Genomic DNA, 12258 nt, shown 5'->3' on the forward strand with positions numbered 1-12258 from the left:
CTACCATGTTAATCTGCTCACAGAAATATTTTCATCATCGATGGAAAAAAGGCATAGTACCAAATATCTATGGGCCTGGAAACTATTCTAAATATTTCACCTTATATAATTCTTAATTCTTACAATTATATGAGGCATATATCTTTCTTCCCCTAATTACAGATGCAAAGACTGAAGCACAGAAAACTTAATGAACATGTCCTAGGTCATACTGCTAGAAATTATAAGAGATAGAATTTGACACCTATCAGTTTGACTCTAGAGCTTCATTGTTCTATCTACTAGGAATTTCAAAGTGGTGGAGGTGAAGGGGTACAAATTGTATTTTTTTAGAATATAGCTGACATGCTGGGATGCAGAGATGAAAGCCAAGCACACACAGTCATTACAAAAGAAACGATAGCAGACAGTGCGTATTTGCATGCTTATGAGGCTCTAAAGGTGCTCTGATGATGCAATGGTTAAGCACTCAGCTGCTAACTGAAAGGTTGGTGGGTGATTCAAACCCACCAGCAGCTCCATGGGAGAAAAGAGCTGGCCTTCTACTCCCATAAAGATTATAGTCTAGGAAATCCTATGGGGCAGTTCTACTTTCTCCTACAGAGTCCATTGGCTTGGAATCTACTCAACAGAACACAACAATGGCGTGAGAATCTGAAGTATATAAGTATATGGAGTAAGATTTGATGCCAGGCTTGGCTTTGCTCACTTACTCCCACAATCCTATGATATTATTTCCATTTCCATGTCACTTTACAGGACTTTTTCTGATCTGGTCTCAGAAACTTGAAATCATGGACCAAGGAAATAACTCAAGAGTGACTGAGTTTGTGTTGCACAGTCTTTCAGGTCCTCAAGAGCTACAACTTTTCTACTTTGCATTTTTCACACTTTTCTATTCATCCATGGTGCTGGGAAACCTCCTCATTGTGCTCACAGTCCTCTCTGAACCTGCACTACACACACCCATGTACTTCCTGCTCAGTAATGTCTCCTTCATCAATGTGTGTCTATCCACCTTTGCCACTCCCAAAATGATTGTTGACTTCCTCAAGGAGCACAGGACCATCTCCTTTGAGGGCTGCATGGCCCAGGTATTCTTTCAGCATGTCTTTGCCGGTAGTGAAATGATGCTCCTTGTGGCCATGGCATATGACAGATATGTAGCCATATGTCGACCCCTGCACTATGCAGCCATCATGCATGTACGCAAGTGTACAGGCCTTGTTGTGGGCTCCTGGCTCACTGGGGTCCTGCACTCAGTAAGCCAGTTGGTCTTCACAGTAAACCTTCCATTCTGTGGTCCAAATAAAGTGGACAGCTTTTTCTGTGACCTTCCTTTAGTCATCAAACTTACCTGTACTGACACCTATATCTTTGAGAAACTGATGTTTTTAGGCAGTGGTCTAATAGCTATGAGCTCTTTTGTGCTCTCGCTCATCTCCTACACGGTCATCCTGGTCACCGTGAGACGTCGATCCTCAGCAGGCATGCCAAGGCCCGGGCCACCCTGACTGCCCATGTCACTGTGATGAGCCTCTTCTTTGGGCCCTGTCTCTTCATCTATGCCTGGCCTTTCAGCAACTTCCTAGTGAATAATATCCTCTCAATATTCTATATTGTTTTCACCCTTCTCTTAAATCCCTTGATCTACACATTCAGAAATAAGGAGGTAATATCAGCCATGCAGAAACTGAGGAGACGACAAGTAAGTTCCTAATGGTTTCTTGTCTTTCCCTTATGATAATGACCACCATACTAAAGGCATCCACTTATTTCCTTTGATATATTTGAACTAAGAAACTAAATACTTGGAGTTAATTTCTTGTATATAGGAATGGTATTTGTGGCAACGTGAACTCTCACTACCAACTACCCAAACTTAAGGATTAAATAGTGAATATTTTGATGAGTTCATTAACTCAGAAACCAAGTAGATTTATGTATTTAACCAGGTAAATGCAGCGTATTTGGCCATGGTCCAAATACCAAAATCTGGACCCACAAGTAGTGTTTCTTTGTCTCAACATATTAAAGTTCAGAGTCGACACTCAAAGTTAGTAGTTCAATAACTATATGCCAAAATGGATATTTCTCTTTATATAAATAGAGGGTTTTTTCAACAACTCTGCTGAAAATATGCCTTTGCTCTATGTATTCTTTTACCGATCTTCTGATCCAGCTATCTAATCTACACCACCTACCTTAGTTATGTAGTGCTGCTATAATGGAAATACCACAAATGGATGGCTTTAACAAAAAAAAGTTTATTCTCTTACAGTCTGGGAGGCTAGAAATCCAAATTCAGGGTATCAACTCTAGTGGAAGGCTTTCTCTTTCTCCACTGGCTCTGGGGGAGGTCCTTGTCATCAATTTTCCTTTGAGTCTAGGAGTTTCTTGGTGCAGGGACTCCAGGTCCAAAGAAAGTGCTCCATTCTTGGCAGATACAACCTAATCCTGTAGATGTGTTCTGCCTCATTAACATAACTGTCTCTAATGCTGCATCATTAACACCATAGAGGTAAGGATTTACAATACATAAGATAATTACATCAGATGGCAAAATGGAGGAAGACTCCACAATATTGGGAATCCTGGCCTAACTAAGTTGACACACATTTCTGGAGGACACGATTCAATCCGTAACACTACCAATAAAACTTAACTGAGAATACATATTTTCTAAGCTCTCAAAAATACAAGGACTTTTTATAAGAAGTCTACATTTTCCACTCTTTGTGAAGTAGTTCTGTTTGAAATATTATAGGACACCTTTTCTTTGTTTTTATAGCATTCTTTTTTATAATTGAAAACAAGCCAGTTTAGAAAACAGAAAAAAGGAACTTCCCATCTTTTGCTTAGAAAATAATTATTATTTGATTTAGACTAAAAGTATTCCTAAGAATGAAATATTTTTCTTTCCCTCTAAAATTAATACCTCTATCAAATTCATGTTTTTTCTACTCAACATGATAAATATGAAAATGTGCAAAATATTAGAGTAAGATAACATATTTAAAGAATATTTTTAAAGTTTCAGAATAGTATTTAATTTACAATTTTCTTTTACCGGTCTTCATTTTAACTGACATTACATTTTAATTTGAGGCAATCAAGAGATCTCCTGATGTTTAGTGTCTGACAGAGAACGACACATTCCAAAGTATAGTTATGCTTCTGAAATAGTGTGGCATAAATGGCAAATTGGAAAAAGATTTAATATCAATTAGGCATTAAACAATGTTTAACTCACTCTGCTCCTTTATGATTTCACCATTACACAAGGCCCTGTTGATTCCTTTCTGAAACAGAGATTTAACAAAGAAACAAAAAACACTTAATAAAGGACTGTGTCATATGATGAATATGATAATGATGACATTAAAGTCAAACTTATATATAATGGTCATTATACAGTTTACAAATTGTATCTATATGCTATGAGTTGGAATTGACAAGACGGCACTAGGGTGGGTTATTATCTCAGTTGATATTCACAGAATATAACAGAGTTAGAAGAAGATTATACTTTTATTACTGACAATGTTGAAATTTAGGTATTCAGGGATACTTTAAGTAAAATACCTAATGAACCTGAAAGCATTCTTTAAAACAAACATATGATGTCATGGCATCTGCAAGAGTGGAAGCTTTGACCGAAGACTGGTGATGCGAAATAATTTCAGGTAATCAAAACAATACAAGGTCATTAAGGAGAAATTTTGTCCCTGTAAGGATCAGAAGTAGAATTAGATCCCTTGGACCTGAGAGCTTTAAGCCCTTTCCTTCAGTGAAGATGTAGTTTTGAAGAGTGTTCTGAGCAGCACAAGGAAAATACCAAAAATGTGTTCTAATTGGCCTGGTCTATGGATAGAAAAATTGTTTACTCTTGGAAATTATAATCATGGGATTGTCCATATATGAATTCAGAGTTTGAATTTATACTCTCTGAGTAGTCAGAAGAGCTTCAATGTGAAAAAAAAAAAAAAAGATAAAAGATAGTTCTTTCCAGTGGTCAATGAAATTCTTGGGGCAGTTGGAAAAGTAAAGAGAAAAATCTCTCTGCTGGGCTGCACCCTTAACACTGGCCACACAGAATTCTGACACACAAAGACCTGCTAAATTTGAATTCACAATCAAACACACAAAACACATGGGAAGTATATCTACAATGAGCAAGAGTTAGAAGACAGAACGAACAGTAGACTAACCTCCCATTCCCAACTTAAATAAGTAATAAATCTATCAGAAAAAGATATGAAGTGAATTTGTTTAAAATGGTTAAAAGTTCAAAGTGAATAAAAATAAGATAACATTATCATCAAAAAAACAAACAGGTGATTTATGCTCTTGGGAAGATGAGTTTTTTGTTCTTCTGTATTCCTTCTCCTAATTACCACTAAAAACAAGGGAATTTTCTTTGAAACAAACATGATAACACTTTAAGAGTTGGAGAGAAGACAGACAGGCTAGGGACTCAAGGAATGATTTGTTGGTAAGTTCCCTGAGTTTTCTTGAAGGTTAAGCAGCTAGAAATTCAGAAATGTCAATGGGAACAAGAGAAAGACAGAAAGAGCAGGGGTAGAAGGGACGGGAAGGGAAAGTAATGAGAGGAAAAGAAATAGAAAGAAAGGAAAAGAAAGAAGGAAGGAAGGAAAGAAAGAAGGAAAAAAGACTCTATTCATAGGACCAGGAAATAAGCAGCCTAGAAATACAGAAAACTTTTAGATGGTAGCCACACTACTCTAGCCGAATACCACACACACACACACACACACACACACAAAATTGGCTCCAACCCCACTCGTGCCAGCAAAGGTCAAGTGGGGATGCTAGGCTTCTACTTCCCCTTCATAACAAGCCCAACTCTCCCCTCCAACTGCCTGTGGTGGTGGTCAAAGAAGGTCAAGCAAGGAACCAGCATTTCACTCCCATGGGGTCATCTGAGGCCATATAGCAATAACAATGCATTCCTACTACTCCCAGTCTAATAGGTATCAATGGAGATTTAGTGGAGAGTCAGAACTCTCACTGCCATCAAACAGTACCAAGGAGCCCTCCTTCTTGGGTATCAGTGGAGGTAGAGTCGGAAATCTTGCTTTTACTTCCACTTTGCAGTAATAAGGCAACATCTCCTCTCCCATTGTGCAGACACAGTGGTATGAGAAAAAGCCAGCTAAAACAGTAGGTTTAAATGAAGTCCATTCCTATAATACTCAAAATGCTTTGATTTCAAGAAAAAATGACTAGTCTTACAAATAACCAGGAAATTGCACTATGGACAATAAATGCCACACCAAGGTGACAGTGATGTTAAAAGCATCTGACAAGTATTTTAAAGCAATCATCATAAAAAGTCTTCAATGAGCAATTATGAACACATTTGAAACCAATGATAAAAATCCTTGGGAAAACAGTAGAAAAGTTTCAGCAAAGAAATAGGAGATATAAAGAATAACTAATGGAAATTTTAGCAAAAAAAAAAAATTCAATGGATGGGCTTAACAGGAGAATGGAGGAATTGGAGTAGAGAGGGATAGTGAACTGAACATAGAACAGAACAAATTACATAATCTCAGAGAGAATAAACTAAAAATAAATTAAAAGAACACTCTACCCTCAAGAAGGTAGAGCATAACTCCTCACTTCTTAAGTGTGAGCTCCCCATATTGACTTTCTTCCAAAGAGTAAAATATGGAAAAGAGAAAAAAAATCTAACTGAAATACATTATCTCAGGCAGATAAGAAAAGTCAATATCAATAGCGATAATTACGCTGATAACATGTAGACTTCATATGATGTGACGAGAATGACATTTTCTCTTGTGTTCCTCATCCAAAAATCCATATCCTGGGTATAATCACGAGAAAAACATTAGGCAATAATAATAATAATAAAACAAGTTATTTCAAAAAATGAACAGACCTCCGGGAACTGTGGGCCTGTAACAAAAGATCTATGTTTGTGTCTTCAGGGTCCCAGAAGGAAAACAGAATGAAGGTGGAGTTGAAAACACTTGAAATAATGGCTGAAAATTTCCTGAATTTAGCAGAAGCCATGCCTGTACAGATTCAAGAAGCCGAGCAGACTCCAACAGTATAAACCCAAAGAAATTCACACCAAGACACATGACAGGCAAACTTCTGATAACTAAACACAAAGAAAAAACACTGAAAATAGCAAAAGAGAAAGAACATTTTACCTACAGGGAAAAAGCAATTCAAATGACAGTGGCTTTGACTGACTGCTCTGAAATGGATCACAATAGAGAGTCCCAGACAGAGCTGGAGAAAAATGTAGAATAAAATTCTGACTCACAGAAAAAGACCAGACTTACTTGTCTGACAGAGGCTGGAGAAACCCCGAGAGTACGGACACCCGGACACCCTTTTAACTGAGTAGTGAGGTCACTTCTGAGGTTCACCTTTCAGCCAACAATTAGACAGACCTGTAAAACCAAACAAGACTAAAAGGGCACACCGTCCCAGGGGCAAGGATGAGAAAGCAGGAGGGGACAGGAAAGATGGTAATGGAGAACCCAAAGTAGAGACGAGTGTTGACACTTTGTGGGGCTGGCAACCAAGGTCACAAAACAATACGTGTATTAACGGTTTAATGAGAAAAACTAATTTGCTCTGTAAACCTACATCTAACAAAACAAAAATCACTGTAAAAGAAAATTAGCCATTAAAAATTCCATGAAGCACAGTTGTACTCTGACACACGTGGGGTTGCCCTGATTAGGAATTGATTTAATGGCAAATGCAATTGAATTATTACAGCACTTAGAATGTGGCTACAAAGAGTATTTGTTTCATGGAGACCACAAAGGTAAAAAAGTTCCTTTAAGGAAATCTAATAATAACTCTACAAAATGCTCAGACACCTTGCCTATGAATAAATATTCATCAAAAATTAATACCACACTAGTTACAAGAGGCTCAAGATAGTTTGGGGCATGATTCTTAGAAGTGTGAATCCCTAGGTAGAAATATTACTTGCTAGTGTATGATATAAAAGAACTCATTAGCAATGGTCCCACTGGGACAAAATTACCCTTCAATGACAAATACGTTTTCACCTGCACCTCCTCTTAAATAAAACATGTAAAGTACAATGAGGCAGATTGCAAGCTGTACAAGAAGATCACATTTCTAATGTCATGAGAGCTCAGGCTAGTCCAGTGCAACTTCTGAAATAAAAAGAGTCGATAAACTTCAACTCTCTTAGTAAAGTCTATATGGCAACCCAGCAGACTCATGTAAGTTTTAATACTTTTGTCACTTCAAAAAGCTCTTTGTAGACAATCCATTTTAATATAGTTTTCTATTTCTTTTTATTCCATCAGCGAGATTGAATTTGTCTCACCTTGTTTGAACTCCCTCATATAAAGATGAACTCTTTATATGCCACTCAACTCATGTCTGCGAAAGTGATCTTCCTCTTCTGCAGACTCGGCCACTATGATCTCAGAGTTTATTCTCCAGTTGTAGGACACACAATATGGTTCTTCTGTGAATGGCCAGTGTTGCTTCTTTACGCATATACGGACATCCACTTTTTTAGTTGTTGCATTGGTCTCCATGCTCTTAACTAGGCAAATGCAATTTTTGCATGCTTAGACTACAATTTATACAATGAAAAATCCAGGCTTGTCACTTTCTCTGTCATATGATTACGTTAATAGTTTATCTTCACTGAGATTCTTTCATATAAGAACAAAATCATACTTGAAGGGTTATTATGAGCTTTCTATATTATGTATTTATACATGCATGCATATGTACACATGCATATATATGCATACAGATGAAGTTTTCTGTGCTATATATGTATATATATTATCTATAATTCTGTATATATGTATCTATACTTCTATATATATTTTTATATTTATTTCTGTGTATATTTATGCTTCTGTATATATATAAAATAATTTTTTTATTTTATAGACATGACATATATTGGAATATACATACCAATAGTCTTATAAATGTTTGTAGAATTCCTAGCACATAATGAGTATACAGGAAATGATGTCTATTAACATCTTATCCAAAAACTCTAAAAATAAATATAACAATCCAATTATAAGTTATATTTAATGATCTCTAAAATTTTTACAGATATTGTCTTTTGTGTGCCATTCTGGAGCCCTGGTTGCACAGTGTTTAAGAGCTCAGCTGCTAATTGAAGGTCAGCAGTTTGAATCCACCAGCTGCTCCTTGGAAACTTTATGAGGTAGTTTCACTCTTCCCTATAGGGTTGCTATGAGTTTATAGGGCTGCTATGAGTTGGAATCAACTCAATGGCAATGGGTTTTTGTTCACTGCCCTTCTAAGTTTATAGTTAATTACAGTTGATTATTTCAAAGGTCCCATGTTATTTGTGCAGTGGCTTCAGTTCCTCAGCTAGGTGGTAAGTGAAGTATCTATAATTCAGTACTCAGAAAGAGCCAATGCATGTAAACTCACCCTAACTCTGTTTTTTTTTTTTTTTTTTAACTCTGTTAGCTTTATTTTGTTTGAGAGTCTATCTTCTCTTTTGCACATGCCTTTCTGTTGGCCCCTTGTGATTTTTTTTCCCCTTTAAGAGTTTATTTATTTTTTGTTCCTTTTACTTCTAGAATGATTTGGGGCCAGAAGGAGATACCCATATGATTTTCCTTAAGATTCCTATTAAGTTTAAAAGATGTAGAGTGTATGGACTTACTCAACACTAAATAATCAGTGAGAGAGATTTGGATTAAGATTTGATTTCTTGTTCCTAGTTCTACTCTCAACATGTGTGTCTCCCTCAGGACTTATAGTACCAAGTGACCCCAAAATTCTGTTTATATTAAAATAACCTCTTGTTTCTTATTATTTATGAAATTTAACCCAAATTCATGCCATCCAATAGGTTTTTTTTTTCTGTATTCAAAGCTATGCATTTAAAATTGATTCATAAATCAATAGCTCTAAGTAATATTATTGCCTTCTGGTTTTCAATATCTGTTCCTATTTTTACATTCACAGTTATAAAATGGAATAAGCTGATGAATGTTAAGAAACATGATTCAAATGGAGAGTTTTATCATAGTGCTTTGAAGACTTTATCAACGCTCAGTAAATCAGTATAATTATAATGGAGAAATATAATAAGTCTGAAGAGACCCTTTCTTCCTTCCTCTGTTCCTCTCCCCTCCCTCCTCTCTTCCTCCCTGCCTGCCTTTTTTCCTTCCTTCTTTCTATCTTTCCTTCCTTTCTCTTTAAAAATCAGTTGTCCTTTAGCATCGTCATGGTTTCAAGACAATAGACAGAATATGAGCTGACTTTTTCGAAATTTCTCAAGTTTTGAGGTTCAAAGAATCCAAATAATTACTTATGACTCACTAACTCTGTGGTTTGGCTTCTTTTTTCTGTAAACAAGAAAGGAGCCCTGGGGGCACAGTATTTAAGCCCTAGGCTGATAAGCCAAAGGACAATGGTTTGAGCACAAGAGCAGCTCAGCAAGAGAAAGATGTAGTAGTCTGCTTCCTCAGACTTTATGAGGTGGTTTTACTCTGTCCTAGATGGTCACTATGAGTCAGAACGGACTGGATGGCAATGGATTTTTATACACAAGGGAGGAATGTTAATGTAATAATTTGTATTTAATTAATCATTATTCTGCCTACTAAAAATGTGTTATATTCATTTATGCATGCACATAGTCATTCATATCAGTATAATTTATGAATCAATTAATTTGGCAACTATTTTTTTGAACTTTTATAAGAACGCCCTTTGTAAAGCCCAGGCTTAACTGTGGTGAGGAAAAAAAAAAGAAAAGCATAACAACAACAAAAAAGATTTCATTCCTTTGCTTGTGCAGTTTATAATCAAATTTAATCACCCGAGAGGTTACAATTTCAGCTTCCTTATTTTAAAAGAATTCGCAATTAAATGAGTTATAAAACAAATTCTTACACACTTTTACTTTGAGTTGATTGGTTCTTGGTCCTCCCTTGGGTAATAAACAAGAATGTCTTAGACTTCCCTCCAATTGATGGAACCTCTGAAATTACATCTTTCTCTGCTAACAACTTGAAGTTAAAAAAAAAAGGAGAATGAAGTTAAAGACAATATACGGCCAGTTACAAGGACATACAAAAGAGATTTGTGTATTTATGAAGCTCCTTAACCTGGTACTAGGCAGAGGCACCAGCTAGATGAAATAGTTGGAAATTTCGTGGAGTGATTTCAGAGGCAGCTGAAAACCTCATTCCCTACCCTCCTTCAACTCTTTGCTAGTACCTGTAATTTCTATGAGAGCATTTTTTTCTCCTTAGCATAGGGCGTTGGTTACCATACAAATGGCATCCTTCATAATCACCCCACCCTACACTGGCACTCCAATTGTCCCGTAAATGTGGCATTTGAAGATTTGACCTGTCAAAATTGCACTAGTAAAAACTCATGCAATATAATTTTCCCATAGCCACCATTGTTTTAAAAGTAAATTTATCAATTTATAAGTTTTTTTCACTATTTTATTTTAAATAATGAAAATACATTGGTGGCCAAAGGTTTTTTAAGCTGGACAACAAATGCAGAAAGCATTTGGGAAAATATTAGATCTAAATTTATTAAAATATTTTTAATAATATTATGGGAAATTTGACACAAAAGAGTAAACAAAAAAAAAGAGTAAACTAAAATATTTTGTGGAATATCTGTAAAAAAGGATAATACCTTCATGGGTAAAGTAGTGTCTTTATATGTAAATATTAAGAAGATGGAAAGTCCAATAGAAAAATGGTCAAAGGACATGGATAGGCTACTGAGGAGAAAAAAAATACAAATGGCCAATTCATGAATGAACAAATGGCCAACCCCATTAATAATCACTAAATGCATTGAAACATCATTCAGATTCACTTTTATGTAGCAAATAAGTAAAGATAAAAAGTGTGACATGCTCTTTTTCCAAGAAAGGGAGAGGTGAAGAATGGGCATTCTCATAAATCAATTTAGTGTGAAGAGTTGTGGCATAATGGACAGAAAGCTTCTACAGTGTATACTTATAATGAGATATCTTAAATAAATACTTATGTATGCCCATAAATTTTTAGCTAAAAATATGGTTATTTTATAATAATAATAATAGGGAAAATTGAAAACATCCATTTGATAAAATATCAAAAATATATTTTTAAAAAGCTGACATAAAAGTGCTCCATTGACATGGAAATATATTTATGATAACTATTGAGCGATATGTTATAAAATAATATGCACTGTACATACAGTGATCTATGTATATCCTTTAATGAGAACACACAGGGGCTATATATATATCAAATAGTTATTATCTGTGTATTGTAATTAAAGATACTTTTTAATTTTATGTGACTTATTTGATATTTCGAAATTAAAAAAAAAAAATAGAACCTTTTCTTGGTTATCTAGTGCTTCTATAACAGAAATACCGCAAGTGGATGGCTTTAAAAAGAGAAGTTTATTTCCTCACAGTAAAGTAGGCTAAAAGTCCAAATTCAGCGTCTCAGCTCCAGGCGAAGGCTTTCTCTCTCGGCCAGCCTTCTCTTCAATCTTCCCCCAGACCAGGAGCTTCTCCACGGAGGGACCTAGGGTCCAAAGGATGCGCTCTGCTCCCAGCACTGCTTTCTTTGTGGTATGAGGTCCCCCTTCTATGCTCACTTCCCTTTCCTTTTCTCTTGAGGATAAAAAGGTGGTCCAGGTCACTCCCCAGGGAAACTCCCTTTATATTGGATCAGGGATGTGACCTGGGTAAGGGTGTTACAATCCCACCCTAATCCTCTTTAACATAAAATTACAATCACAAAATGAAGGACAACCACACAATTCTGGGAATCACAACCCAGCCAAATTGATACACATTTTTTGAGGGACATAATTCAATCCATGACAAACCTAATTGATTCAGCTTCAGAACAGTTGGTGGATTTGAACTGCCAACCCTTCTGTTAGCAGCGGAGTACTTAACCACTGCATCAACAGGGCTCCTTGATTAAAAAGATAATACCTGCTGATTTCAGAAAAACAAATACCTCAGTAAATACAGAAATGTATACACAATAAAATGATTCTCACCTAGAGATAATGTCATAGATTGAATTGTGTCCCTCAAAACTATCTTTCAACTTGGCTATGCCATGACTCCCAGTATTGTGAGATTGTCCACCATTTTGTCATTTGATGAGTTTTTCCTATGTATTGTAAATCCTATTACTATGATGTTATCGAGATGGGTTA

At 36.0% G+C, this 12258-nt stretch overlaps 1 pseudogene; it reads left to right on the top strand.

Annotated features, from left to right (window-relative positions):
- The first annotated feature begins 794 nt into the window (after positions 1-794).
- LOC126083605 (olfactory receptor 4K15-like) lies at positions 795-1720 on the top strand (annotated as a pseudogene).
- The last annotated feature ends 10538 nt before the right edge of the window (positions 1721-12258 follow it).

Source organism: Elephas maximus, chromosome 10, assembly GCF_024166365.1.
Source record: "Elephas maximus indicus isolate mEleMax1 chromosome 10, mEleMax1 primary haplotype, whole genome shotgun sequence".
Classification (NCBI taxonomy): Eukaryota; Metazoa; Chordata; class Mammalia; order Proboscidea; family Elephantidae; genus Elephas; species Elephas maximus.